At 44.6% G+C, this 27572-nt stretch overlaps 1 long non-coding RNA gene across 5 annotated transcripts in view; it reads left to right on the forward strand.

The window, feature by feature from the left end:
• The window catches only part of LOC118912011 (uncharacterized), a 163412-nt gene that overhangs the window by 51294 nt on the left and 84546 nt on the right, over window positions 1–27572 (forward strand). For 3 of the 5 annotated variants that reach the window (XR_005024689.2, XR_008993762.1, XR_008993764.1), the window contains exon 4: window positions 20829–22727. This is a non-coding gene — a long non-coding RNA (uncharacterized LOC118912011). Of the gene's footprint in view, window positions 1–20828; window positions 22729–27572 lie in introns of those variants that run through there. The other 2 variants (XR_008993770.1, XR_008993769.1) reach the window with 2 other exon arrangements.

Consider the following 27572-nt stretch of genomic DNA (forward strand, 5'->3'; position numbering starts at 1 on the left):
AGCTGAAGTTGGGAGCAGGGTCCCCAGTGTGGCAGCTGCTCGTCCTCTTTCCGTCTGCACCTCTCCCTAGATGACTGCCACACACTCCCTCACCTGTGCTCTGGACCACCTTTGTCTCTTGATTCTTTGTTAGCAAGGATGAGTCCATTTTTAGGGGTGATAGATATGATGGAAAAATGTCACCAATCACTCATGACAGATTTTGCCAAAGCTTAAGTAAGACCAGACAATTTAAGCTCAGTGACTTTGTAGATGATACAGGAAGAATGCTTGATCACAGAGCAAGGATTCAGGGTCTCAGGCAAGCTCCTGTTACCACTCTGTCTCACCTTTGCGCAGAGGTCTGCTCTACAGTGTAGAGGATGCCAAATGTTCAAGATGCAGTTTCTGCCCTCTTGGAGGTTATGATTAAACATTTTAAAGTTTATGTGTGAAAAGAAAGACATGAAATCGTTTTTACACTCCTGCTGCCATCACCTCTCCAAAGAGAGAGGGAGGGAGGGAGAGGGAGAGAGACAGAGAGAGACAGAGATAGAGAGAGATACTAGATTCTGGATTCTGTCCCTGGCCGCTCAGGCTCTGCCTCCTCTCTCTGTGGAGGGAGGCTGTGGGTCTTCCAGCTGGGTTCAGGAAGGGGGCGTGGTGGATGAAAGCATCAAGAACCTTAGGCTAAGGTTTGGGGAGAGATTTTGATGGGAATCAGCGAAGGCTGGGCATGAGGAGGGAGGCTGCTGGGCAAGCTGTGGATTGGAAGGGATGAGAGATGAGGAGGGGAGCAGGGGGGAGAAAGGTTTTGTTAGGTGTTAGTATGATTGTGAATGAGATCCCTTCAATGTTCTAGAAGAGATGCTGGTAGAGATTGGAATTACTTTTCATTATTTTTGGTCTCTAGACTGTACTTCCTAACATACGATACCCGACACTGGACCATAGGGTGCCCTGGCTTGTGTTTGGGTCGTGCACATTTTTTATTAAATAAGTTAATGCATACAACAGCATAAATGACAAGATATTATGCATTTGTTATTGACAAGACTGTAGTTAAAATAATAACTCCCAATTTAAACTGAGGTGACCTATGCCACTTGGAAATATTTTCAAGATGAAATATAAATTTAATTATGCTATTCTTGTGCTTAAAACTCTTCAGTGGCTTTTCCTTGCCTTTGAAGTAAAATCCCATCTCCTTACTGTGGCTTTAGGATAGTCCTCTGCCAGCCCCTTCCAAGACATCTCAGGCCATTTTAATCACTCTTCTCTGGCCACCTTGGTCTTTGTTCAGTTTCTGGAGTATAAACTCAGCTGCTTTCAGGGCTTTTGCATGGACTGTGCCCTCAATCAGCAATGCCTTTCTCTCTATCCCCAGCTCACCTCTACTCTGCATGATATGTTCCTCCTCATCCATCAAGCCTTGGCTTACATTACCTCAGAGGCCTTCTCTGACCCCCTATGATCTAAAATAAGTTACCACATTATTATTGCCTACAGTGTAGTGGGTGGATAGTGGCCCCCAAAAGGTACGTTCTAGAACTTATAAATTGGCCTTATTTTGAAAAAGTCTCTTTGTTAATGTAGGTGAGTTAAGGATCTCAAAATGAGATCATTCTGGGTTATTGGGTGGGCCCTAAATCCAATGACAAAGGTCCTTATAAGAGACAGAGGAGAAGCACGTGGGGAGAAGGGAAGGCCATGTGAAGATGGAGGCAGAGACTAGAGTGTCACATACTTGGGGTTACCATGTGGTGAAAGAGGCAAGGAATAATTTTCCTCCAGGGCCTTTGGAGGGAGGGTGGCCTTGCCCACCCTCTTGATTTCAGACTTCTAGCCTCCAGAACTCTGAAAGAATAAGTTTCTTCATTTTAAGCCACCCAAGTACTTTGTTATAGCAGCCACAGGAAGCTTATACACAGCAGCAAGTTCTTTTTCTTCATATCACTTATGGTAATTTACTTTCACATCATAGACTTGGTGATCTATTTATTATCTACTTCCAACTCCCTCTCCACACTGAGTGACACTGTCAAATCCAGGTCTCTTCCATGTCCAACTGTATCTGGCACAGTATCTGGCACATAGCAGGTGCTAAATAGGTAATTATTGGATGAATGAAAATAAATAGCACATCTCCTCATTTTGAATTGTTGAAGAAAGCACCACCTTCTGGACAGCCTTAGGATTGTTGTTGGGGGAGTGGGGAGGGAAGTGTGTTTCTCAAGTGCTTGGTTATCACCTAAAAGTGTCAGGTGGCACAGAGCTGTTGTTCTTTGTAAGGGGTGTAACCTCTGAAGTTGAACCCATGCTTTTAATTTTCTTTGCTAATCCTTTCTTGAAGGAAAGGGAGACGTTCAGCTACTCAATGGTCCTTGTTCAAATGACCCCAGACACTGGTAAGAGTTGGAGGCAGCCTAGCTTGGAGCCTGGAGGTGAAGTGCAGAAGGCCTCGGCTTGTGAGGTTTCAGCAGGATTCAGTGCCAAGGAAAACACGTTCTTTGAAGAGAAGGGTAAATTGTGAAGGCTTTGTCTAATATTAAGGCACAGGGGATGGACCATTTGAACTGGTTTAATGTTCATGATAATATATGGTTCAGGACACAATAAAAGGGTATAATTTTATTGAGGGATTCCACTGAGCTCATAAACCATGGAGTGTGGCTTGTCAGCAGAATGTGGAGACCGGGTTACCATGGAGCTCATCAGCAGGGACCACTCAGGGCTGTTGATCACTCCAAACAAGGGATTATCATGGGGTTCCTCTGGATTGCATGCCTAGGAGAATCAAAATCAGTATCCAAATAATAGCTAAATTGTGTGTGTGTCTGTGGTTACAAAGTATACCAGGGATCACAGTGAACAATGGTTTCATTATGTGGTATTTGCTAATGAGATTTATGTGCAAAACAATTTCTCTCTAAAGATGCCATAAATAAGCAAGGGTGCACCCTGGAACTCTGGGTGAAAACACCTGTAACTTTACTTAGGAATCATTACAGTAAGTATGAAAGTGTCATGGTACAGGGCAATAGGGAATAATGAGGACTGCAGTCAATTAGAAAGTGAATGTCTTTCTTTAACCCAGGGTTTGCCAAACAAGACATATCTGCAGGCTTGTGTGAGATACTGGTTTATATGCTTATCATTCCATTAGACCAGAGGTTCACAAATTACAGTCCTTGGGTCAAATTTGGCCTACCACTTGTTTTTGTAGATAAAGTTTTATTGGAATACAGCCATGCCCATTTGATTACATACTATCTGTGGTTGCTTTTGAGTTATAAGGGCAGAGCTGAATAACTGTGCAAAAGAAGAAATGACCATCAAAGCCTAAAATATTGTATCTGACCTTTCACAGGAAAAGTTTGCCAACTCATGCTAGACTGTGAGCTTCCAGAGGGCAACTTGGCATGTATTCTGAACTCACTAATTATTTGTTCATTTTGAGGAGGAGATTTTATATTATCCACGGCAGGTACTGTGGGTTGTTTCAACAGCCATTTCTTGTTTTTCCTTGCTCACAGCATGGGCTTTAAGGGCACGGGATGGGCTTCTCCCAACTCCAAAGGGTGGATTTTGATTAGTTCAAGGCAAGCATGGTTTTCCCACTTCTGCAGGTTCTGTAGTTTAGGCATAGGCTCGTGGGCAATAAGATAGAGGGAAGTGCAGACTCCCCAGTGACACAAGTCTGCTGGGGCTTTCTGAGAAGGAAAGTCCAGGGGATGATGGTTTTACACCTTTAAAAAGGGACCCACAGGGTGCTGTCTCTTTCTTCTGCCTTGTTGAGAGAGGTGGTACTTATAGCAGCTACAGCATTTGGGGGACAAAACTGAAGGCCAAACACCAAAGTTGAGGATTGCAGAGTAAAAAAAATGGAGCTTAGGTTCTCAATGACATAAAGCAAATTAATCTAGGATCTATCCTATTCTTTTTGGCAGGCGGTGGTGGTGAAATGTCCTTATTGCTTATTCACTGGTAATTGGTTTGATTAGGAGCTTTACATTCTAAAAAATAAAAAATGTTTTGTTGTTGTATCTGCTTCCTCTTTCTTTTGGGGTTTCTAACTTTCATGCCTGTTTACTAGAAAGGTCTCCTATGGATTTTATAAAAATGTTCTTCTAATACTATTGTATCTTAAATTTAGAACTGTACTCCATCAAGAATTAATTTTTTATATGGAAAGAAGGGTCTAACTTTTTTTTCTTCCACATGGAGAAATAAATGCTTTTGATGCATGATGGTGAATGAAATCCAATGTACTTCTAGAATTTTCTGAAGATAGTATGTTATTTTCTACACTGGGAACTAATATGACAGATTGATTTCATATAGATTTCTTCTTAGAAAATGGCTTATCTAATTGATGATTTTTAAGTGTGATAATGATATAACTATAGTGTTTTCTAATTCTCCAAAAGGAACTTAAGGTAACATGAAGATATTTGCTGTAAGTTACCAATTTTAGGACCAATCATATCATATAATGAAAATGGCAGTCCTCTTAAGTGTGTCTGGTCTGGCTGGCCCATACCAAGAAAAGATATTCAGTTATTTCCTGAAGCTGATTAGGAATGTTGAAAGAAAAAGGTCAGAATAAAGAGTTATCAGCATCCTGCATTCACTTGATGGAAAGAGTCTGATTTTAAACTGTAGAAGTTCCTCATATCTGAAGATAATTGGTACTGGGAAGCAATGCTTCAAGTAAATCTGCTTAAAATAGGGGCTACCCTTTCTTACTGAATGTAAAACAAACACACAGACAAACAAAAACCCCTTGACCCATGCTTTGTTAATTAATAGATACCCTCAATAAATTGAAATGATAACTTAATAGGAGAAGATATTTGCAATACACACAAGGAAAGATTAGTGTCAAGGATATAAAAAAGAATACCTATAAATTAATAAGAAAAGAAAATAGAAACATGTGCAAAAGACATGAACCAATATTTCTCAGAAGAGGGAGCACAAGAAACTAATAGATGTATGAATTTTTGCTCATATTGTTAGGGTCAGAGAAATTTGGATCAAGACCTCAATGAGATTCCCATTCATACCCATTTAATTGGGAAAAACGTACCATACACTTAATCAAATTTAGTTTGTAATTGCAACTGCACGGTAATTTGTTGGAAAATACAAAGAGTCAAATACCGATTTTTTTGGGGTGTAATTTTTAAAAACCAAGTGGTAGGAGAGCACTACTTGATATCCAGAATCATCTTAGAGAAAGGATCAATGTTGACAAGAATATTTGCAGACATCCACTTGTGATGTTTAACTCATTCTTTTTTGAAATTCTTATTTTAGCATCATCCCTGCAGACTTTATCTTGTCTGTTATAAGCTGGGTAACTTTGGCCAGATCCTCCTTAGCCAAAGGCCTGTGTTTGGCTTGGGCAGCGCTCCACCATCATTCTGGATTCATGACTTCTCTCATCTTTGTTGGGGTCACTGTGTGATCTGTTTGCAGCGAAATAATGCTGCTGTGTAGGGCCTTTGTAGTTTCCATGGGAAATTGGTGAAGAATTTGACTTACAATTGATGAGACTGGGGGGATGGGAGGAGGTGGGCAGTTGGAGTGGCTCACAGTTGCTTTTGTCTCTCTAGCGATCATTTTACCCTTTTCTTGTTGGAAATAGCTCCCTGATTTTGGTGAGACTTACTTTTCCCCAATTTCAGTCCATGTGGTTTGACTGAGGCTGCTCCCACAACTCCAGGGGTGGGCGTGTGCCCAGGCCTGACCAATCAGAACACTTGCAGTTCCCTGGCTATGGTGATGGGTTCAGGAATGGGCATGGGACTGAAACTAGGCCAGGGAAATTCCATTCAGGCCTTTGGATGGAACCATTGGAAAAGAGGGTGTTTCTCTTTTCTGGGCTTGCTGAGCTGCTGAGTGTGAGCCTGGACATGCTGTGTTCATCTTTACTGTTTCTTGGGGTAGGCAGGGCACTGAGAACAGTCAACAAAAAGACAGCAGCATGCTGTCACAAAGGGAGATAGTGTCTTACTGATGTTTTTTCCAGAACCTGGACAGGTTTTTATTTCCTGTTTTTCATGTAACAGTGAGTTGGGTTTCTTTCACTTGCCCCCCAAAAAAGCTGGTGGACAAATTGAGATTAGGGCCCTAATCTAATTGAGATTAGTCCTAGTTTGCTGCATTCTCCACTACACTTGGGTGCTTCCCCTGTAGTCACTTGCTCAGTTTACATTGCCTCTGGTTTTACCATCTAGTGAGAGGTGGCTCAGACAGTACCTTCCAAATAAAACTTAATAGCAGAAGGTGACTAGAAATGAGAGCTGGTATGGGAAAGCGTAGGCCTTGGAAAGGGTTAGTAGAATTGCTGTGTGGATACCACTTCAGATCACATGTGGCTCAGTAAGAAGTGAGGAAAAATGATTAGGCTTTCTCTTCTTCCTGTTTTTCCAAATTCTGTGCCACTGAACATGGCCAAAAATGGTATAAGAATACTAGCATAATAGCTGTATTGGTTTGGGAGGAAAATAAGCAGTAGTCCAACAAAACATTTACCAAGTGCTTCTATCATACAAAGTACTGAAGGATAAAATGGATGAAATTAGGGTGTGTATATCAGTCAGATTGGGCTAGGTTTTGCTGCAATAATAATCTCTAAATCCCAGTGGCTTTTAATAGTGAAAATTTATTTCTTGCTCATGGTGCATATCCGCTGTAGGCTGACGAGGGTTCCAAGGCTGATAGGGTAGCCACCATCTCCATTATTGTCACCCGTCATCCCAGGTGGGAAAAAAGAAATTAAATGACACATGTCACTTTCACTCACAACTCATGGGCCAGAATTAGGCCCCACTCAACTGTAAGGGGCCAGAAGTACAGTCCTACCTTGTGTTGGGAGAGGGAGACTAGAAATATTTGTTGACTAACACTCATGATGTCCGTGATAGTTAAGTTACAGCTTGTCTTTGATGGAGGGGGGGAATAAAATGCAAAGGGGAAATCACACGTAGGTGGGGAGAGAGGTGGGGGTGAGGGGATACTGAGGTGGAATGAATAGGCCTCAGGCCCCATGAGTGTGTGATTCAGTCTGCTGAACCTTAAGTTACCATTTGTGGCTTAAAATACAGAATTTCAGACCTCACCCCAGTTTGGACTGAATTAGGATCTGCATTTTAACAAGATTCCCCAGGTGACTTGTATGCACATTAAAGTTTGAAAAGTTCTGATATGTACAACAAATGAGAGTATTTCAGGTGGCATAAGGACATCTTTTTATCTTGATAATTATTTAATAAATATTTTAATAATATTTGATAATTATTTTGTTATATTCTTTGTTCTTTTGCTTATGGAAGTAATATCAGATAAAACAGCCTATCTCACCTAAAGTTAGTCAATTTAAGAAAAATATGAAGTAAATAAGAGCACAGGTAAAACGCCAATATGGGATGAAATGTTAACATGGTGCCTGAATGCCTGTAGTCTGGGAAACCCTGCCCCACTAGAGATGTTCCCGACCTCCCATTTCCCCAGCCTGGCCTTCCCTCTTGCCAGGCTCCCTGGCCTCACCCGGCTCCCTGTCTGCTTGCAGAGTCACCTGTGACAGCCTCTTAGCTGTCCCAGGTAGGAGGAAGCAGGAAAGAGACACACCCGGAGTCTGAACACGGAAAGGGAAATGACCATTCAAGCTCAAACTGTCTGGGTGGGAGGGGGGGTTTATCTGGAAATATCAGGCCTAATAAGCATTTGGACCCTGAATCATCCAGTACATGTCCTCATTTTCCCAATCACTGTGTATGCATGTGTGTATACAGCCTCAAATTCTCTCCATGGAATGTTCTCCAACTAAAATAGAAAATCCTGGATAAGAGCAATGGTGTTCAGAATATTCCTTTGCTAATTTCCATTTTAAACTGATCAATTAGAGGAAGTTTCTTTCTGAGTCCTCAGTGGTGGGTGATGATAGCTTCATAAGGTGATGCCTTTTTAAAAAATCTTATAATGGCCCTTACACCCCACACCCCAAGATGTTCATGCCCTAAACCCCAAAGCCTGCGAGCATGTTACATTACATGGCGAAAGGGCCTTTGAAGGTATGACCAAGGATCTTGAGATGGGAAGATTATCCTGGATTATCTAGATGGGCCCAGTATAAACTGAAGTGTTCTTAAAAGAGGGAGGCAAGAGAGTGAAAGGCAGTGAGGAGATGTGCCCATGGAGGCAGGTGTTGTAGTAATGTGCTCTGACTGTAGAGGAGGAGACCACTAGCCAAGAGTGCAGGCTGAAAAGGAATAGGAATAGCAGCTAGAAAAGACAAGGAACCAGTTTTTCCCTAGAGCTTCCTGAAGAAACACAGCCTTGATGACACCTTGATTTTAGCCCCATAAGACTCATTTTGGACTTCCAACTTCCAGAACTGCTAGATGATACATCTGCATTGCTTTAAGCCACTAAAGTTTGTGGAACTTCGTTACAGCAGGAAGAGGAAGGCTGTCTGCCTCCACCCCCACTGCAGGGGCAGGGGAGTGGGTGCAGACTCCAGCAGCAGTGGGGTTAACTTCCCAATGAGCACCCCCACCCCCTGGATAGCTATTATTCCATGAATGCTGATGCCCATCTGGATGGTGGACAAGTTGGACCAAAAGATGTGTCCTTTTCAAAGACCCTGCTAGCATAAAAGAACCCTTTAAGTCACTCCCACAGGGATGTACAAATGGGCAAGCTGGCTCTAGGTATGTTAGAGGGGGAGGTGGTCCCACTTCTCTGCTCCAAATCTAAGTAGGATTCTGTTGATTTAGGGAGAAGGATGCATGGTGGCTTCCCACAAATCCCCCTTGTTCTCCTGGTCCCATTTTGTACTTTTTTATAAATATTAACAATGCTTTTCATGTTTTTGCCATGGACCCCAGAGGCTGAAGGTCATTTATTTCCTGCTTTCTGACAATGATATTTGATCCACTTGAAATTAACTCATACATCTTACTTTTGGTTGTTGAAGTGTAACAAGCAAAAATATGCTGTGCCTTTCTCCACACAGAAATCCTAGTTTTCCCACTCTGTTCCTCCCAGCTGTGTGACTTTTACTAAGTCACAATACTGCTCAGAGCCTTGTTTCCTCATCTATTAAACTGGAGTGATAATTCTAAAGTCTAAGGGTTGTGAGAATTCAATTATTAAAGGACAAGATGTAGGGAAAACATCTGTATCAATGTTCAATTGATGCAGCTCCATTAATAGTATCACGACACTTTTCTCCTACGTTAAATGTTGTTTTGACTTAAGTTAAAAGAGTTTTGACTTAAGAGATATGACACTTTGTGAGATTCCCCCCCCCCCCCCGGATTCCTGGGTATTGCATCTTCTTACTCTGCCATCTTCTGCTCTCCAATGTCCTGTACCCAACAATGTCCATTGTTGGCTGAATATCCAACATCTACTCCTCCTTTTTCCATCCCAACAGACCTGGTTTTCTAGTTTCTACTCCCCTGAGGTCCTTGTGTCTGAGCCCATCCCCACTCTAAGGGCCTGATTGATTGGCCTAAGGGTGATTCCTAGTAACTGGTTCAGGGATTGGATTTGAGCAAATGATCATATGCATTGCCTCAGCGACAGTTACTGGGTGAGGGTGCGTGTGTGGCCTAAGCTGAATTGAGGTCTAATGCCCTCTTTCCCTAGATGTAACAAGTGAACAAGTCCATTCGCTGCAGGTTGCCCTATGCCACAATGAAAGAAGCCAGCTCGAAATGCAGTCAACATGTAGAGAAGGGCTGAGCCCAGAGAGCCACAGGAAGTTCCAAGTGCTGATCATACCGTACTAAAGCCCACACCATTTCTCAACTCCTTGTTGCAAGAGACAACATACACTCTTGAGTGTAAATCTGTTTGCTTTGGGGTGAAGCTAGAGGACTCCCCGTGGAAGAATGTTCTCCTCTATGTACATGGGCATGTGCTGTACAAAAACACTATATCTTGCATTGTTTCCAAGCCTACAAAGCTCCCTTTAAGGGTGTGAGGCAGGTCTGGTAACTGCAAGGCTAGGTGAGTTCCAAAAAAATCTAGACCAAGTATCATACTTTCTCTTTACGGAAGTAAGAAGCTCACTGAAGATGGGATGATGGTGAATCTTGGGAGACCTTCAATGGGAAGTGAAGCGAGACCCTAATTTACCCTTTCTTCCAGAAACTCTAGTCCCCTCAGAGAGGCAGCACAGCTCTGAGGTGCAGCTTGGCATGGTGGGAAAAATCATTTAGAATCTGGACTCTGATCTAGGTCTGGATCCTGACTCCCCCAACTCCCAAGTTGTGGGGAAGTCACTCAATACCTCTAATTTACCATTTACTGAGTGTTTCTGAACATCTCCTATGCTGAGCACTATTCTAAGTGCTTTCTGTGGACTAGCTCACTTTATCTTTATGTCTCCAAAGTGGGTATGTTTTACTAATGGAGAATTGGGATCAGAGGAATGAATAACTCACTCAGAATCACAGAGCCATAAGCAGGGATAGCTGAGATTTGGACTCAGACAGTGGGACACCAGAGACATCTGGTCAACCCCAGCCACTACACTGCTGCCTCCAAACGTTGGAGAAGCAGGAGTGGCTGGTCATAATCCAGTAGGAAGCTAAGGGAAAATTACAAGGAAACTTTGATACTCAAACTTCCTCCATTCTTTTATTTTCAGCTCACTCAGTTCCACAGATAGCCTCAAAGCTATGAAGATTTGCTTTCAGCTGTCCATTTTGCAGCATGAAACATTTGTGTCCTCCTAAGTTAGGCATGGCAAGTATGCAGGAGGGTTGGGAGCTGAGCCTTCCTGTAGTTACACTTCCCCAGCTCCATTAACACCATTAAGTAAGACCTACACATACTTGGCAATAGATAACTCCCTCTGAGAGCCCCCTTGCAAGACTCAGAGACCAAACTCACTCTTTAGAGGCTCTGGATTCCCATGCATCTCATGTGCCCGGTCAATTCCAACCGTAATCCTGCCAGCCACACGTTTCAGACCAGCAAACTAAGTCCTACAGCTGCCAGGGAATCACCACTACTCCAGCTCAATCAGCAAACAAGACCTGAAATGCTGGGCCTACCGTTAGAGCTCCCAACCAGTCATTTGATCTGAGCCCCATGTCACCCAATAAATGGGATGGATGATGGATGTCTGCCCACCTCATCCACTTACGGAGGTCCAAAGAGGTTGTGTACATGAAAACACTTTGTAGACTATATATAAAAACACTTTGTTTACAGATGTGGTAGAGCATGATTAGTCATAGTGTGGCCATTTAAAATTCCTTCTCCTCATTTTAATGCCTCAATGAAAAATGGCAACAAAAAGGCTACCAGGTCTGTGTGGGACAGTAGATAACAAAGGTAAAGGTACAGGCTTTGGGGTCCAGAGGAGTGGGTTTCTGACACTTACCAGCTATGTGATACTGAGACATCGCTTAGGCTCTGAGGTTCAGCTTCCTTATGTGAAAGCAGGGGGATGGTGATACCCACATCACGGTTGTGAGAATCTGTTTGGATTTAAAGTGCTATCATGAACACCTGTTTTGTCTGAGCCACCATCAATCACTCCCCCATGTTCTAGAAGCAGGACCTTGATTTCCTCCTGAGGACGTCCCTACTGCATGCGATCTTAGTGGGGTTTCCAGTCAAAATGCCCTGTGTCCCCTGGCCTGAGAGTGCCCCCAAGCCCTTGCCTTCTTACAGCCTCTGTGCTGGGAATCTGAAGCCTGTGTGTGACACGAAGACAGGAAGTGGTTGGAGCTGAAGAGGCCGTGGTTTGGTCCTGTTATTGAGAGCCCTGGAACTCATCTGCCTTCCTTTGGGAGGCCTGGCTCATCTGCCTTTCCTCCTGTTCTGTGAGCTCCCCTGGAGCCTTCTGCTATCGCCCATCTTTGCTTGTTGGCCAGAGTAGATTTATGTTGCCAATAACTGCCTAAGCACTCTAGCTGCTCCCCAAACTTAGCCAAAGAGCTTACCATGTACATACTACATACGTAACAAATGATAGCTCTGGATTCAGTGGACTGTATCATAGCCCTGAGACCTGTTCATTCCGCCCCATCTTCCCCCACCCTCACCTTTCTTTCCTCCTGCATAGGACTGGTGCCCTTTTTATTCCTCATCTACATGTTATTCCCCCTCCATCAAAGACAAGGCCCAAGGCCCAGCACTTACCTACTATGGGCATCATAAATGCTGCTCACCCGGTATTTCCAACCCCCATCCTTCCTTCCAACATATGGTAGTGTTGTACTTTTTGGTCTCCTTGTGGTTGGATGGGGCCTAGTTCCGGCAAATGAATTGTGAGTGGAATTGATGTGTGTCATTTAACCACCAGTGCATGCCCCCCACATCCCCCAGAGTTTTTATGCCCTCTGGGATGGTGACCAAGCATATTTGAGATGGTGGCTGCTCTATCAGCCTGGGCACCCTTGCCAACTTGCAATAGACAGTAGTGTGAGCAAGAAATAAATTTTTGTTGTTAAAAGCCACTGGGATTTAGGGGTTGTTTTTCTATTGTAGCGAAGTCTACCCTGACCTGACTGAGACATATAACCACTCTTCTTTCGGCACATTGCATGTTAGGAGCGCTTGACAAGTGTTATCCAACTGCTTCCTTTCCTCCTCAGATCTACAACCATGATGCTGGTATTCTTATGCCGTTTTTAGCCATGTTCAATGGCACAGCACTTGGAAAAACAGGAGGAAGAGAAGAAAGCCCAGTGCTTCTTACTTTGGGTCATTATGATGTACACCATACTTCAGGAAGCAAAGTACTGCCCTGGAGTCATGAGGATAATGAGTTCTTGGGTGTAGACGTACAGCCCATCATTCTAGCGGGGACTCAGCCAGCCAGCACATGTCGGGCTGAAACTGTGTGTTGGGTGCTGTGCTGGGCGTAGGCAGGTGGGGGCACGTGCGAGTGGGAAAGCAAACAATCAGCTCAGCACTGTTCCAGGCACGAGCACGATGGCCTAGAAGCAGAGAGTCAGGAATGACTAACTCCAGTTTTGGAGATTCAGGTGACACTTGAGTCATCCTTATAGAGAGCAGGACTTACCTGGGCCAAAAGGAGCTTGGAAGCAAAGCCAAGGATACTAAGTGTGTTGGCGGGGAGAATTCTTAACCCCCAGCTCCCCAGGTACAGTAGAGGGCAACCCCCCTGGAAACATGGTGTTCAGAAAATTTGTGTGCGCTTGGCAGGTCAGCTCCTCCAGCCCTTTCTTGCTGAGGGCTGGGGGTGTGGGCAGCTGAGGAAGCAAGTGTTCATCAGGTATTTAGGAAAGAGCAGAGACTTTATCTAACACAATGCCAAGAGGTATGGGAACAACCTAAGTGAGACTTTCTCCATGGTGCTTGGAAGAAATTAGCAGACCTGGGGGTCAAGAGGGTGTCATGCTGGCACTTGGGGGTGAAGCATACAGGAGCTGAAGAGGCTTGGGCATTGGCATGGTTTCAGGTTTCAAGTGGACTTGAGTGTGAGCACCACCGCACTGGAGTTACTGTTCCACAGAAGGCTTCAGCAGACTGACAAGATTGTAGGAGAGGTCTTGTGCCGAAAGGAGAGGCACCTCCCATTTTGGCAGATCCAGGAACACACCCTATATTAAACCGGTTTACTTGACAGAAAATGCACCCTCCTCTCATATTGCACACAATGAACATGACAATTTTGAAGAAAATGATGAAGTTAACACCCTTTAATGATGTGAATGCCAATAAACATATGAAAGTATGCTCAGCCTTGTCAGTAATCAGGGAAATGAAGAGCAGTGATTCATACTGGTGTGGTTAGATTGAATTTTTGAATTGGTGCAGGATCTCCTGAAACATATGTTCTTTCCTGCTGGACTTGAACCTGGGAGGAGATAGGCTGATGCTGCTGCAGCCATCTTGCCACCTTGAGGGGAGAGCTTGTCTGAGAATGGAGCTATGTCAGAGGAAGGAGATAAGGGAGGGGGAGAGACATCAGCACCTGACAGTGAGTCTCTGGACTCAAGCTGTACCTGAGGCTGGTACTCCCCTGGACTTTTAAGTTATGTGAGCTATGTTTCAGCCAGATTTTCTATCTCTGGCAAGAGTTCTAGCTGACTCAAGCCTGGTGATGGTGGAGTGAAAGCTCATGATATTTGTCACTTACTGAGTGTTTATTACCTGCTGTTCTAAACACTTCTCTGTTAACTTCATTTAATCCTCCCAACAAGCCCAGGAGGAAGGGAGGGCGCTCTTTCCCTTATTTTACAGACAAGGGAATGGAGGCCTAAAAACTTGCCCACAATCCCACAGCCAAGCCTGGACCTCAGCAGTCTGGCCCCAGAGCTTGTACTCCCAACCACCGCTTTACTGGAACCTTGGGAGCAAGGCATGAAGGTTTGGTGCTTTCTCTGCAGCTGATCAAGGCTGCTTTGCCTGCAGGTCCATGCATGTGAGCTTTGCCAGTGGGATCCCAGATGTTCAGTCTGTGAGGAAAACCCACAAGATGTTTTCAAATTCATCATCTTCTACATTTAGAGGAGGATTTTCCATCATGCAGCACGATGGTATGGGATTCATTTGGTAATGAATAAATTGTTCTCCATTACTGGGGATTTTGTCATCTCACTTTGAAGTTGGAGACACAAGACCCCTGCTTATTCATGGTGGCGTTCACTTCTACTTGGTGATTTCACACAATGTATGCTGACAGTATTTCTCCCATTTGTACTCTCCAAGAAGATGTTATTTACTGTCCTTGGTGCCAGAGGAAAAAAAATTAGGTCACTGCCTCACACATCTTCCTTAAACCATCCAAACATGTGCTTCCTTGGGCAGAGATGCATCTTCTGAAGAAGATAAAACCAGCTTTTCTGCGAAGACTGCTGTGTTCTCAGATGCTTGGAGATAGCTTCTGAAATCCTGTCAAATCGGTTTCTTCTTCTTTTATGAGGTGCTTGACCTGCAGCCTCTGTCCAGCTGTAACATCATCATATTTTACAGAGTCCTACAGTTATTGAGCGCCTGGAGCGCTGACTCACTGCACGCATCTCCCTTTTCCACCAGAGGTTATCTCCAGGGTGCCCAGCTGGCCTGGCTCCTCCCACTGGTGGCAGGCATCTCCGAGATGCCTAGGGGTCACACTGCCCACACTGGACACAGCATATTGACAGGCAGACTTGTGCATATGTACTCTTTTGAAATCTGGCATCTCAAATACTGGTGTTTTGTGGGTGAGGCTTTATAAAAAGAGTCACTGGTCTACCTCATTTCAGCCAAATTATATCAATGTGGGGTTAAACTTTTTGTTTTGTTTTTGGTTTGGGAGAAGTCATAATTTTTTGAAATAATTTACTTTATTTTGTTTTGTTTTCCTAATACACAGAACATTGGAATATGACCCTAATATAGTGTAGAATTTTCATCCCTTCCGAAATTAAAAAAAAAAATCATGTTACGTGAAGACCAAGCATTAAAGTTCTTTTGGAGCCACATGCAACATTTATGCTCAAAATATTTCACTCGGACAGAAACTGAGAGAATGTGTATATAAGGCATTTGAGTCAGACAGATTGGGGTCAAGTCCAAGGACTGTACTTAGTAGCTGTGGGACTTTGGGAAAAATACTCCATATCTCTGAGCTTCAGTTTCCTTCCTCTAAATGAGGAAAATAGTATCTCTGTGAAAGGGATGAAGAAGAATATAAGTATCTGAGATGTAAGAGATACTCATCAAGTGAGAGCTGCTTTTATTATTGCCTTCCCTGGGGCTTTCCCCCCAGATGAGATTCCCATAGGGACTGAAGTATAAACTTCAGGCTTAAGTGGGGAAGCAGAAAGAAGTAAAAGGCAATGTGATGCCCAGGTATAAGCTCTGTGTAAACAAAATTTATGAAAAGTACAACTCAGAAACAAAAGGATATTGGAATCAACCATTTGCTTTCAGAAAGATTCTGCTTGAAGCTGTAAACTTCCCCAGTTCATTTAAAACATGACTTCGTGCTACTCTTGGGAATGTATTCCAGACACACTATGGGGTCTGTTCTCCAGGACATTGCTGTAGATCCAGGAGAGACTGGGCTTCTCTCAAAAGGCAGATTTAAGGCAGAATCCAGGGCACTGCTAGCTCATAAGATGAGACAGATGAGCAGAAAAGAGCTGGACGGAAGAGGGAAGAGGAGTGGGCCTGGAGGAGGGGCCGTCTTGGAAAGCAGGGGACATGGCTGAAGGAGACCCCTTAGGAGGAATGCATGCAGCAGGGTGGGAGAGGGGAGGAGAGGGGACAGGGGAGAGGAGGCCCTTTGGCTGCATGAGAAGGGACACACAGAAATGCTTAAAATATTCCTTACTTCTATTATATCATGAAAAAATGGCAGTGACCAGAGCTGCCTGGATTAGGAAAAAAGGCTGTAATTCCATTTTGGGCTTCTGGTGAATTAAGTTTGTGGTTCTGTGGTTTGTGATGTCACCAGAACCCCTGGTTGGAATTACAGCCTTTTAATTTACAACTTGGTAAGTGGGGAGGCCGAGGGTCCATAATGGCTGCTTGAAATGTGGGGAGGACCCAAAGGTCAAGGTGGGCCTGGGAGGTCAAGTTCTGGAGGCTGGTCCTTTCTAGCCTTAGTGGGCAGATAGTCTGGGTTAAGCCACTTTTCCTGTTCTGTCCTCTGTTTCTTCTCTCCCTGTCTCGCCATCCCTCCCTACTCATTTCCTCAAGTTGCACAGCTTGATTTTCCCATGATTTATTTTATAAAAAACCCAAGTAAACCAAATTCCTCTGTCCTTCATGCTCATTAAGCTCAGAGTTCAAACCTTTCCAGCTCAAAACCCACCCAAGAATGGTTCAAATGTGACATGTCTGATTTCTGAAAGAAGGACCCTGCTGTGAATTGGGCAGCTCACTTCTGTCTTTGGTTCTGCCCAACCTCCCACTTCACTGTACATGCCAAGGTCCACAAGTGGGGGAGCCCATGGTTTTGTCTCAGCAGAGTGACTGTGGCCTCCAGTGCCTTTGGTTATCCTAGTTCCTCAGTCCCCATTTATTCTTCAGCCCCTAACAAAGATTTTCTTTATATTTATTATGTACCCGGGGATGCTAGGCGAGGTCTGGGGGTGTTGTACAGAGCTGGATATGATTGCCGTCCTTGTGCAGGTGCCACCTGCCCGCTTGACACTGCCATCCCGGGATTGCAGAAATCTCACACTTAGTAAGTCTCAGTCCTTATCTCCAAATCCATGCCTCAAGTGTTCCCCATTTCAGTTTCAGGCATTTTCATTGCCCAGTTGCTCCAGCCCAGAGTAGGAGTGTCCTGCCTGATTTCTCCTTTTCCTTCATCCCCAGCACCCAGTCCACCAGCTAGTTTTGTCCATGGTATTCGGGACCACTTTGCTCCACCTTAACAACATCGTTGTCCTCCACCAGCTCTTCATGATAGCAACAGCACCCCAGTGGCACCTCCCACTTCTTTACTGTTCTTGCTAATCCAGGAGTTCTCAAAGTGGGGTCCCCAGACCCATAGCAGCAGCATCCATTGGGAACTTGTTAGAAATGCATATTCGAGGGCCTCCCGCAGGCCTGTTACATCGGAGTCTCTGGGGTGGGGGCCAGCAGTCTTGATTTTTAACAAGCACCCCAGGTGATTTTAATGCAAGCTCATGTTTCAGAATATCCTCAGTCCATTCTCCAACCTGGCAGGGTACTCAGCACTTTCTAAGCATTCTCTTATTTGCTCCCATTTACAGGTGAGGAAACCGAGGCCTGATCTTAGAGGGTAAACTGGATTGCATAATTTCCCAGCTGAAAACCCTGCAGGAGCTTCCACTGCACTTTTCACGCCTGTAAGACCCCACACCATCTGGCCCTGGCCTCTCTCCCCAACATCCCTTTGAGCAGCTCTTTTCCTTAGACTCACTTGCTTTCAGACATTCTCATCTTTCAGTTCCCTGAACACACAATTCCCTTCTCAGCCTCAGGGCCTATGCACACACTGTTCCGTCTGCCTGGAACACTCGCTCTCCCCTTACTTCAATGGAGAGCACCTTCCCCTCATCCTTCAGGCTCAGCATAAATGTCACCTCCTCAGACAAACTGCCCCTTGCTGTCTTAACATAGGTTTCCCTGGTGTTTTCCGTTTCAATTCCTTACCTGTTTCTGCACAGCCTACGCAATTAGTAGTAACTCTATTCACTTTTTTCCCCCTGTCTGCTCCACTAGGAAGCAAGCTCTTTGGTGATAGGAATTGCACCTGGTCTCTACCAAATTTCTAGTGTCTAGCATAGTCCCAGAAATATAGCATGGAATGAATGAATGAATGAGTGAATGAACATGGTTTAGATTATTTTGTTTTGCCAACAAAGTCCTCATCTATCCTCACATCTCAGTTCAAACAGCACCTTCTCTTGGGAGCCTTCCCTCATTCCAAAGCACAATGAAATCTGTGTTCTCCCAACACTCTCTGGATGGTACCATTACGACACTCATCTCCTTGCGAGGCAGTGGGGACAGTGGGAAGGCACAGGTGTGAGCTTGGAGGCACAGAGACCTGGGTCCACAAAACGGCTCATGCACTTCCTGGTTGTGTGCCATTTTGCCTCACCGAGTTCTTGTGAGGATGGAGATAATGTGCCTGGCACAGAACAGGCCCTTAAGAAGTGGTAGCTGTCATTGTTGTAGAGCTAGGTGTTCACATAACTCTCTCACCTGAGACTGGGAGCTCTGGGATGGCTGGTTGAGTGTAGAGGCATAGTGAGTCCTCTGCACAACCATCCCAGTACACGCTCAAGGCCTGGCTTTGGTGGCCAGCCAGCTGGAGGACAGTGAGAGGGCTGTGTTTGTGGGCGAGCCTGGCCTATGGGTCACAGGGAAAGGGGACACAACTGGTTTGAAAGGCAAGGCTAGACCTATTTACTGATGCTCCCCTCCAATGAACATCGCAAACAGATGAGTCACAAATGCAAAGAAAATCACGGGATCATATTTTGAGCTGAGTATCCCATTTGCTGAGAGAGACCACCGAGTTGTTTTGTGGTACCACTTGGCTGGGCCCAGCAGGCTGCTTTCCCATCTGAAACATCTTCCTTCCAGCACTTGGCCCTAGTTGCATGGGTGGCAAGGAAGGCAGGAGACATGGGTTACCGGGAGGTGCATTGGGTGTTTCCCTGACCCTCACTCAGTGACAGGTGAAGTCTGCTTTTCTCCCTCCAAGACTCCTGGGCTTGCGGTAGGTGTGCTGACTGCCGGGCTGGTCTGCCCTTGGCGGTAATCTGCCCTCTTCTGTGGAGCTTCTAAACTGCTCCACCCACTGCTGACCTCCACCTGCACTGGTGAACAGGAGACCCACTTCTAAGTATGGCAGCATCTGCCATCTTGCTTCAGGGGACATTTTACATGGGAAATTTATATCACTATCATAAACAGTGAACCACTGTCAATTGCCATTAAGCGATAACAAAAATACAACACAGGCAAAGCTCACTTGGTCCTTTTTAGTTAGATCTTTTTGTCTGCCAGAGACTTGAGCTTGAAGCCTTCTTTCTCTTAAAAGGGAGAACAGCAGGTTTTAGAGGTGTGTTAAAGTCATATTCACATTAAACTTTGATCTTTTCCTTGACATAATCAGAAGGTGTGAAAGAGAATTGCGAATAATTCCTTGATTTAATGATATTTAAGGCTATGGCTGGATACCACATAAACATGTTAGGCATAGTGATTATAGTCAACAATACTGTATTATGTACTTCAAAACTGCTAAGAGACTAGACCTGAAATGCTTTCACCACAAAAGAGAAATGGTAGTTATGTAAAGTGATAGAGGTGTTAGCTAAAGCTCCTATGGCAATCATATTACAGTCTATAAATGTATCAACTCATCATGTTGTATACCTTAAACTTATACCATATTATATGTAAGTGATCTATATCTATATATCCAGAAGAATTTATATATATGTATATATACACACACACACGTATAAGAACTACTACATAGTGAAAAGGCACTAAGTGTTTTACATAGATTAACTCACTTTTCTTTACAGCAACTCTATGATGTTGTATTATAATTACCCCCATTTCATGGATTAGGAAACTGAGGCATCAGGAGGTTGTGTTAGCTTGTGTTAGCCCATGTTAAAGCTTGTGAGTATTGGAGGCAGAATTTGAGCCTCACTGTCTATTTCTAGTTGCCTTGATCTCAAATGCAACTCTTTACAGCCTTTTGAAGGTACCACTTGTCCCAACACTTGAGGACTGTGGGCTGTGTGAAGGGCTGCAGGTAGTGAGGCCAGGCCGTCTCTTCCCTGGCACAGTGGGTTGGCACAGGCAGAGCAAAGTGACCATTGGTGGAGCTGCTTCCTCCCTGGGCCTGGAGCCGTGGCCATCATTGCGCCTGTAGTGCTCTTGGGTCTTTACTCCATTCTCCACGCTGAATGCCTGTTGCGGGCATGGCGCTGTGCTGGACACTGTGGTCACGGAGACAAGTGTGCTCCAGGCCTTGCTCTCAAGGGCCCACTGTCATCCAGTGGAGGAGAGAGACTAGCAAATGGGCAATGAGAAAAGAGCTGTGCAATGTAGTTCCATTACAGAGGGGAGCTGGTGGGCGAGATGGGCTGCGGGGACCTTGAGCAGGTTGGAGGTGGAGAGATAGATGGGGTTTGGAGAATGCTTCCTGAAGTGAAGAGGGAAACAGGATGTGCAGAGCAGAGGGAAAGCATGAGAAAAGGCCCAGGGCTGACCTGGTTGGGTACAGGCAGGGCAGCATGCTTCTCGGCTCCCCCTGGAGAGTGTAGGCAAGCCTGGGTTCCCCTCCTGCTCTTGCTCTGAAGTCCTGGGAATCCCTGCGGGGAAGCACTTGTGCTAACTTTGTCATTGCTTTCCAGATGGCACAGCTTTCAGACATGTGTGCACTGACCAGCGAAGACCTCTGGTTCGACAGAGAAAAATGGAAGCTTCAGTCTCCAGCTGTTCCTCAAAGAACTGAAAGACTGTCTGCTTCGTACAGACGTACCACCGCTGCAGCCTGTGACTCTGAGGTGCAAACTTGGCCAGCCCAGAGTGGTAATTTTAGGGGGGAGTTTTACTTTAAACCCCACACTGGCAGTTGGGTCAGATTTTTATGTGATGATTTTGTGTTCTGCATATAAGGAAGTACTGCTCATTGGCTGCTATGAATTGCCCCAAACATCTCTCTCCAGAATAAACTTGTGCTTTGCAGCTGAAATGAAACATACTGGGGCCACACTCAGAACAGGATGTCCATGGCTTGGCGTGGTGGTCCGTGGTGAGCTGCTGACATGAACCCTGGAGTGGGAACCGCCACACTCCATAGCTGGAGCTCTCTATGGAAGGCAGGAGCCTTCGGGATACGGAGCTTAAGGGCTGTGATGAGTGGCAGGCTGCGAACATTTTGGCGGGATGCAAATGCACTGGACTATTTTTAAAGGAGGCACGTACTCTTGTGCAGCATTTGATGAGTGGTGGTGGCAGGCCAGTTTTGGCACAGAAAGGGAGGAAAAATAGCCACAATTCAGATCTTCTAGCCAGAGCAGTTTAGAATGTATCTCCATGGAAAATGGAAATTGTTTGGGAATCTGCTCAGGAAACAGGCAGGTGGGAAACCTGACTGCCGCTATTGACTGAAGGACACTGGCTGTGTTGTCTGACCTTTCAGGATGGCAGTGTCCTTTTTTGATAAAATGAGGAGGTTAGGCCATTAGGGAAGCTTTCAGGGCCTTTCAGATTTTAAATTTGGTGAGTCTCTGGGAAAGGTAAATAGGAATTTGCTGAGATTGTTTTGTGCAGTGTATTGGGCAAGGTTCGTCAGGTGCAAGTTATGGAAACATTCTGGGAATTTATCAGTAGGACACTGAGTGCACTCACAGGATCAAAAGAGAAGCCGAGTGCCTGAGTCATGCAAAGGAGGGGAACCAGGACAATGCTCGGGGTGTGGGTAGTAGACCTGAAATGTCGTCTCCTGGGACTTTACTGACAAGTCTACCAAGTCTAACATTTTTTGATCTTGTATTACTCTACCCTAGCTTCAGAGTTCCTGGGTGAGAGAGGGTCTGATTGACCTATCTTGGGTCCAGTACCAACTCCTTGGCAAGGGAACACAGGATGCCTGGATTGACAGGCCCACTAATACTGTGTGCAATGGGTGTGTGTGTGGTAGTGGGGCTGGGGGTGTGCGTAGGAGGTGGGAGGGAAGAATAACTTCCCAAAGGACAAGTGTGTTGTTATCAAAAAGAAAAAAAAAAGATAAAAAGGAGGCATAGACACTGCATGCACTAAAATAACATATTTTCAGTACTCAGACATAATGAATAAAAGGGAGAAAGTTTGGACCATCACAGTGTCTATTTTTAAGGTCATAATGAGCACAGCTATTGGTCTTCTCAGTGCAGTCCTATCGAACGTTTGCTTAAATGTTCCAGTCAGTTGAGTAGAGACGAGCATTTCTACATGTGGTCTGTGACCTGGCCAGGATTCTGGCTATTTCAGCCATTTGTCCAGTCCATTTATGAGTAGAATTGAATGTACAGGATTAAATGAAGCTGAAATGACTGGGATGATGGTATTACGTCTGTCTTTTTTTTTTTTTTCTCTCTTCCCATTCAGCTTTTATTTTGAGGAATTAAAAAGTTTTACAAAACTACAAACAATTTAACAAAAATTCCTTGGTGGTTATAAAAAGTCATTTCACTAGATTGGTTTCCCACAGTATACTGAACACAGGTAAGTTACATGGTGTCTTTTACTTTGCAGTGGAATGGGTAACAGCTCTGTATCTGGAGACAAATGGCCTGGTGTTAAATGTTGTTGTCTGACACTATTTGGGCTGAAATAACTTAGGCATTTTAGTTCATGCAAATAAAATTTCCAATTTGGGGTGATAAAATCACATAGCACCAGTAGTCTGTTTACTCAAATGTGTTGCTTTTGAAGCTCCAAAATATAGGTAAGACTCACTGATATTGTATAGATAGGCTGCATGATAGTTGGTTTATCTGTTGCCCTATAGATGGATGTTTAGGTTGCTTCTAATTTGTCTCTATTTCAAGCAACTTTCAATATTCTTGTCAGCGCTCTTTGCACATTTATGCAAGGAGTATCTCTTCAAGGGTGGGTAATGTGACATGGAATCGCTTATTCATAAGGTGTGTATGTTGAAAAATCTTACTAGATACTACCAATTTATTCTCCATAGTGGCTGCACCAGTCTAAAGCCCAACAAAGAGGATATGAGAGGCCTTGTCTTCCCACACCCATTCGGATACCTGGTATTTCAAACACTTCGTTTTTTCACGATCTGAGGGGTGAGAAGTGTTGTTGTCTGAATGTTCCTTTTCCTGATTGTGAGCGAAGGTGAGACCTTGCAGGTGTTTATCGGCCACTTGTCACTGGGAGAAACAGAGAAAGCTTTATGCAGGATGTAACAGCTGAGCCAGACCTCACTAGAAGAGAAGGCTTTGGAGGGAGGCAAGACAGGGAGCCTGTTCCAGACTTAGGAAACAACAGAGCAGGCCGCAGGGCCATCGCGGCCAAGTGGTCCCATGCTTTGGGTCTGCCCTTTCCCGGGGTGGGGCTGCTGTTCCATCTGGGGCGGCCTCCTCCGTGGTCCTCTCCGCAACAAGGTCTGGAAGAGGTGGAAGGGTGACCCCCTCGCCTTCTGCTTCAGGGTCATCTTAGAATTCACACACATCTGCCTTGTCTGAGTGAAATTTAACTGGGGCCGAGGTAGCCAGATGTTTTTCTTCAGGCAGTAAAACCAACTGCTCACTAAAAATCAGACCCAGTGAGAGCTCAGCCAACGAAGGGAAGGATTTAGACTAAATGGCCTATGGTGGGTATAGACTGATTGTTCAGTGGTATCACAGACAGAACTCTGCCCAGAAACCGAAGGTGGAAACCAAAGGGACAGTGATCAGGATCAAAGGCAAGGCTAGCCTCCAAGAGAGCCTGGGAGGAAAAGCAAGATAGTGTTTGAGAAAGAACAGTGTCTTCTTTTTTTAACTTTTAATTTTATTATTATTATTTTTTATTAAGGTATCATTGATATACATTCTTATGAAGGTTTCACAAGAAAAACAGTGTGGTCATTACATTCACACTTATTATCAAGTTACCCCCCCCATACCCCATTGCAGTCACTGTCCATCAGTGTAGTAAGATGCCACAGAGTCCCTGTTTGTCTTCTCTGAGCTACACTGTCTTGCCTGTGACCCCACACACCAATCATGATACCCCACAATCCCCTTCTCTCTCTCTCCCCTTCTGCCCTCCTCCACTCTTATCCTTTGGTAATCACTAGTCCCTTCTTGGAGTCTGTGAGTCTACTGCTGTTTTGTTCCTTCAGTTTTGCTTTGTTGTTATACTCCACAAATGAGAGAAATCATTTGGTATTTGTCTTTCTCTGACTGGCTTATTTCACTGAGCATAATACCCTCCAGCTCCATCCATAGTTGTAGCAAATGTTAAGATTTGTTTTCTTCTTATGGCTGAATAGTATTCCATTGTGTATATGTACCACATCTTCTTTATCCATTCATCTACTGATGGACACTTAGGTTGCTTCCATATCTTAGCTATTGTAAAGTGTTGCAATAAAGGAGAACAGGGTGGGTCTTCTTAAGGCAGCTATTTTGTAGTATATACATATATCAAATAATTATATCGTACACCTTAAACTCATACATTGTTATTAATATTATTGCTATTCTTTGCTCAGTCAGGGCCTCTGTGGATGACGGTAGGTGCAGCCACTGTCTGTAGACCCTGATTTACTGCTTACACATCCTCTTGCCTTTTCTTTCAAGGAGAGCAGAGGAGCCTTGCCAGCAGGACCCAGACCTATCCTAGGGTAAATGGCCTTTGGGCCTCAGATGTCCTTGGGAAAGTGGCAAAGTAAATTTTTGTCTTAATTGGTATTTCAACTTACTTCTTATAACAATACCATGAATTAGTTATTATTATCCTTATTTTCTTCTTTTTTCCAACCTTTTAGTATGACAAATTTTACACTCACAGGAAAGTTGAAGGTCTACTTTGGTGAACATTGCTATCCTCACCACCTAGATTCAACAAATCTCTCTCAGTTCCTTTGTCTCAATACATGTCTGTGTGCCTGTGTGTGTTGTTATCTGTACATATATGTATCTATATTGTTTCCTTTGGCTGAATGTTTTTAAAGCCAGTTGTAAACATTACAATCCTTCACCTACTGGGTAGACAGAAATCCCCTGCTATCTGAGTGCAGAGAATTTACTAAAATGACTTAACTAGGTCTAAAGTTATTAACCAGGTAACTGAAAGAGTCAAAAGAGAACTCCATGGAATCATGAAGGACGCAATTTCACGAAGCAGGTGCCAATTTAGGGCTGGTGGCATAAAGGTGAAAGGTTGGGATCCTAAAACTAGAAACCTAGAGGAGAGGTTGCCATGTGGCTGAAATGCTGATGTCTGAGGCCAAGGCGCTGCTCGGCTGGTGCTGGTCTCTGGGCTGTGGGGCTGGCCCAGAGCCCAAGGAAGAGGCTGGCAGGAGGGGGCTGGGGTCTCCAGGGGCTGCGTGCTGGGGCCGCTACAGGAAAGAAGCATGGCTGCCGGGTTGAAGGAGCTGTGCTGGGTTGTAGAGCAGGGACAGAAAGTCGGCAGGGAGGAGCAGGTCCCCTCTTCCTCTTCCAGCCTTACAGTCTCTCTCGTGCCCTGGGTTAGCAGAGCCTGTCATGTGGTTTGTAGACCCAGCATCCAAGGCCAAGTGTAGAAGGCTGAATGTGCACTCAAGAGACGATATCGTGGTAACTGGCACAAACCTTAAAATACTTAAGCTTGCATCTCCTAAAGTAAGAATGTTCTCCTACATACACCCAGTGACATTATCATGCCTAAGAAACAGTAATTTCCTGATACCATCTAATGAACAGTCCTTGTTATGGTTTCCCTAATGACTTCCCAAATGTTTTTTTATGGCTGGGATTTTAGTTTTTTTAGGTATAGATTCCAGTCAGTATTCCTAAATTGCATTTACTTGATGTATCTCTTTTGTCTCATTCTAGAAGAGTTTACTGCCACCCTCCCCCTTTAAAAATAACCATGACAAGAGGCTAGGCCAGCTGAGTTGCACAAAGTCCCCACCTTTTGAATCTTCAGAGTGTATCTTCATGGTGTTGTCTTAGTCCTTTGTGCCCAATATTTCCTGTATCCTAGAAGTTAAGTCTAAAGGCTGGATTAGATTTGTTCATTTTTGTCAAAAGTACTTCATAAAGGGTTTTAAGCATTTCATTGCAGTGTATATTTTAGCAATGAATTATAATGTCATCTTTTAAGACATTTATTAACTTCAGACACACTTTTGTACCCCTGGGAACAAAAGCCAAACAATTCTCATGGAAAGAGGGGGAAGGACAACCGTTTTCACTGTAACAGGTGCTCCCTGTTAGTTCTGGTAGAACTTGCCCTTGTCCCACCCATGCATCCCGGCCATTCTCTTGCGTCATCTGGAGATGTTCTGTACTATGTATGGGAACTTTTGCTCACTGAGACTAGGTTTTATCCCTGAGTGTCCTGTTTTGCAATCCTCTGGGTTCCCCACATGCCTTGCCACGTACAGTGTGGGGCATCACCACTTCCCTGCGCATGCTGGGCTTGGCTCTCTGCCACCTCTGAGTGTTCTGCCTAAGAGCTGGTTTGATGAGAACTGACTGTTAAGGGGGAGTGTTATCTTCTTCCCTTGTCCGCAGTTGTCTCTTTGGGAGCTCTCCCGGGGCTGCCTTGTAAGCTGTGCCCTGTGTCATGTGCCCACCCCCTCCGCCGCCAGGTCATGCCTGACGCTGGTAGGTCTCAGCAGTGCTGGTGCTCTCTGCTTTGTCATTCACCACTTGGGAGAGTGGCCGTCCTTTCCTTCCTTTGGCATCACCAAGCAGAGCCTCCATCTGCTGCTTTGGATCCTCCTGGGTTTTATTTCCATCAGATCCATTTTGCCATATGTTTGAGTGGAAGGGACAGGCATACTTGTTATGAGCCAAGTCACAGGTAAGAGTTCTAGGGCTAGTTCCTTATTTTGGATGTTCACAGGGCTCCAGGTATAGGGAAGCTTTGAAAAAGGCTTCAGATGTAAGAAAGCCAGTAGCTCAAGTTCAAGACAAAGTGGCAACTGACACCCATGTCTCCCGACCACCGATCCTAGTTTCTGTGAGGTAAGGGTTATGGCAAACTGGAGAGCCCATGAAAAAATAACCACAGATTCTTTGTAGTTCTTCCTGTTAAGAGGAAAAGTCTATCTCCCTGATCCTTGAATCTGGTTGATCTTATATCTTATTTCAACCATGGGATATTGATAAAAGGAATGTAGGCAGAGGCTTGAAATATGCTTGCATATTGGGGCTTGCCTTCTTTTGCTGACAGAAGAGCACTGAGCTAGCCTACTGGACAGGCCATATGGAAGAGAATCCAGGTGTTCTGTTCAATATCTGGCAGCCTCTGACGGCAGTCTTACGCATGAACCTAGGCAAGACCAGCTGAAGAAGTGGGTAACCGAGCCTGGCCTAAATTGTGGACACCCAGAATTGTAGCTAATAAATGATCATTGTTCTAAGCCACTAAGCTTTGTGGTGGTTTCTTACACAGCA

Source organism: Manis pentadactyla, chromosome 2, assembly GCF_030020395.1.
Source record: "Manis pentadactyla isolate mManPen7 chromosome 2, mManPen7.hap1, whole genome shotgun sequence".
Taxonomy (NCBI): Eukaryota; Metazoa; Chordata; class Mammalia; order Pholidota; family Manidae; genus Manis; species Manis pentadactyla.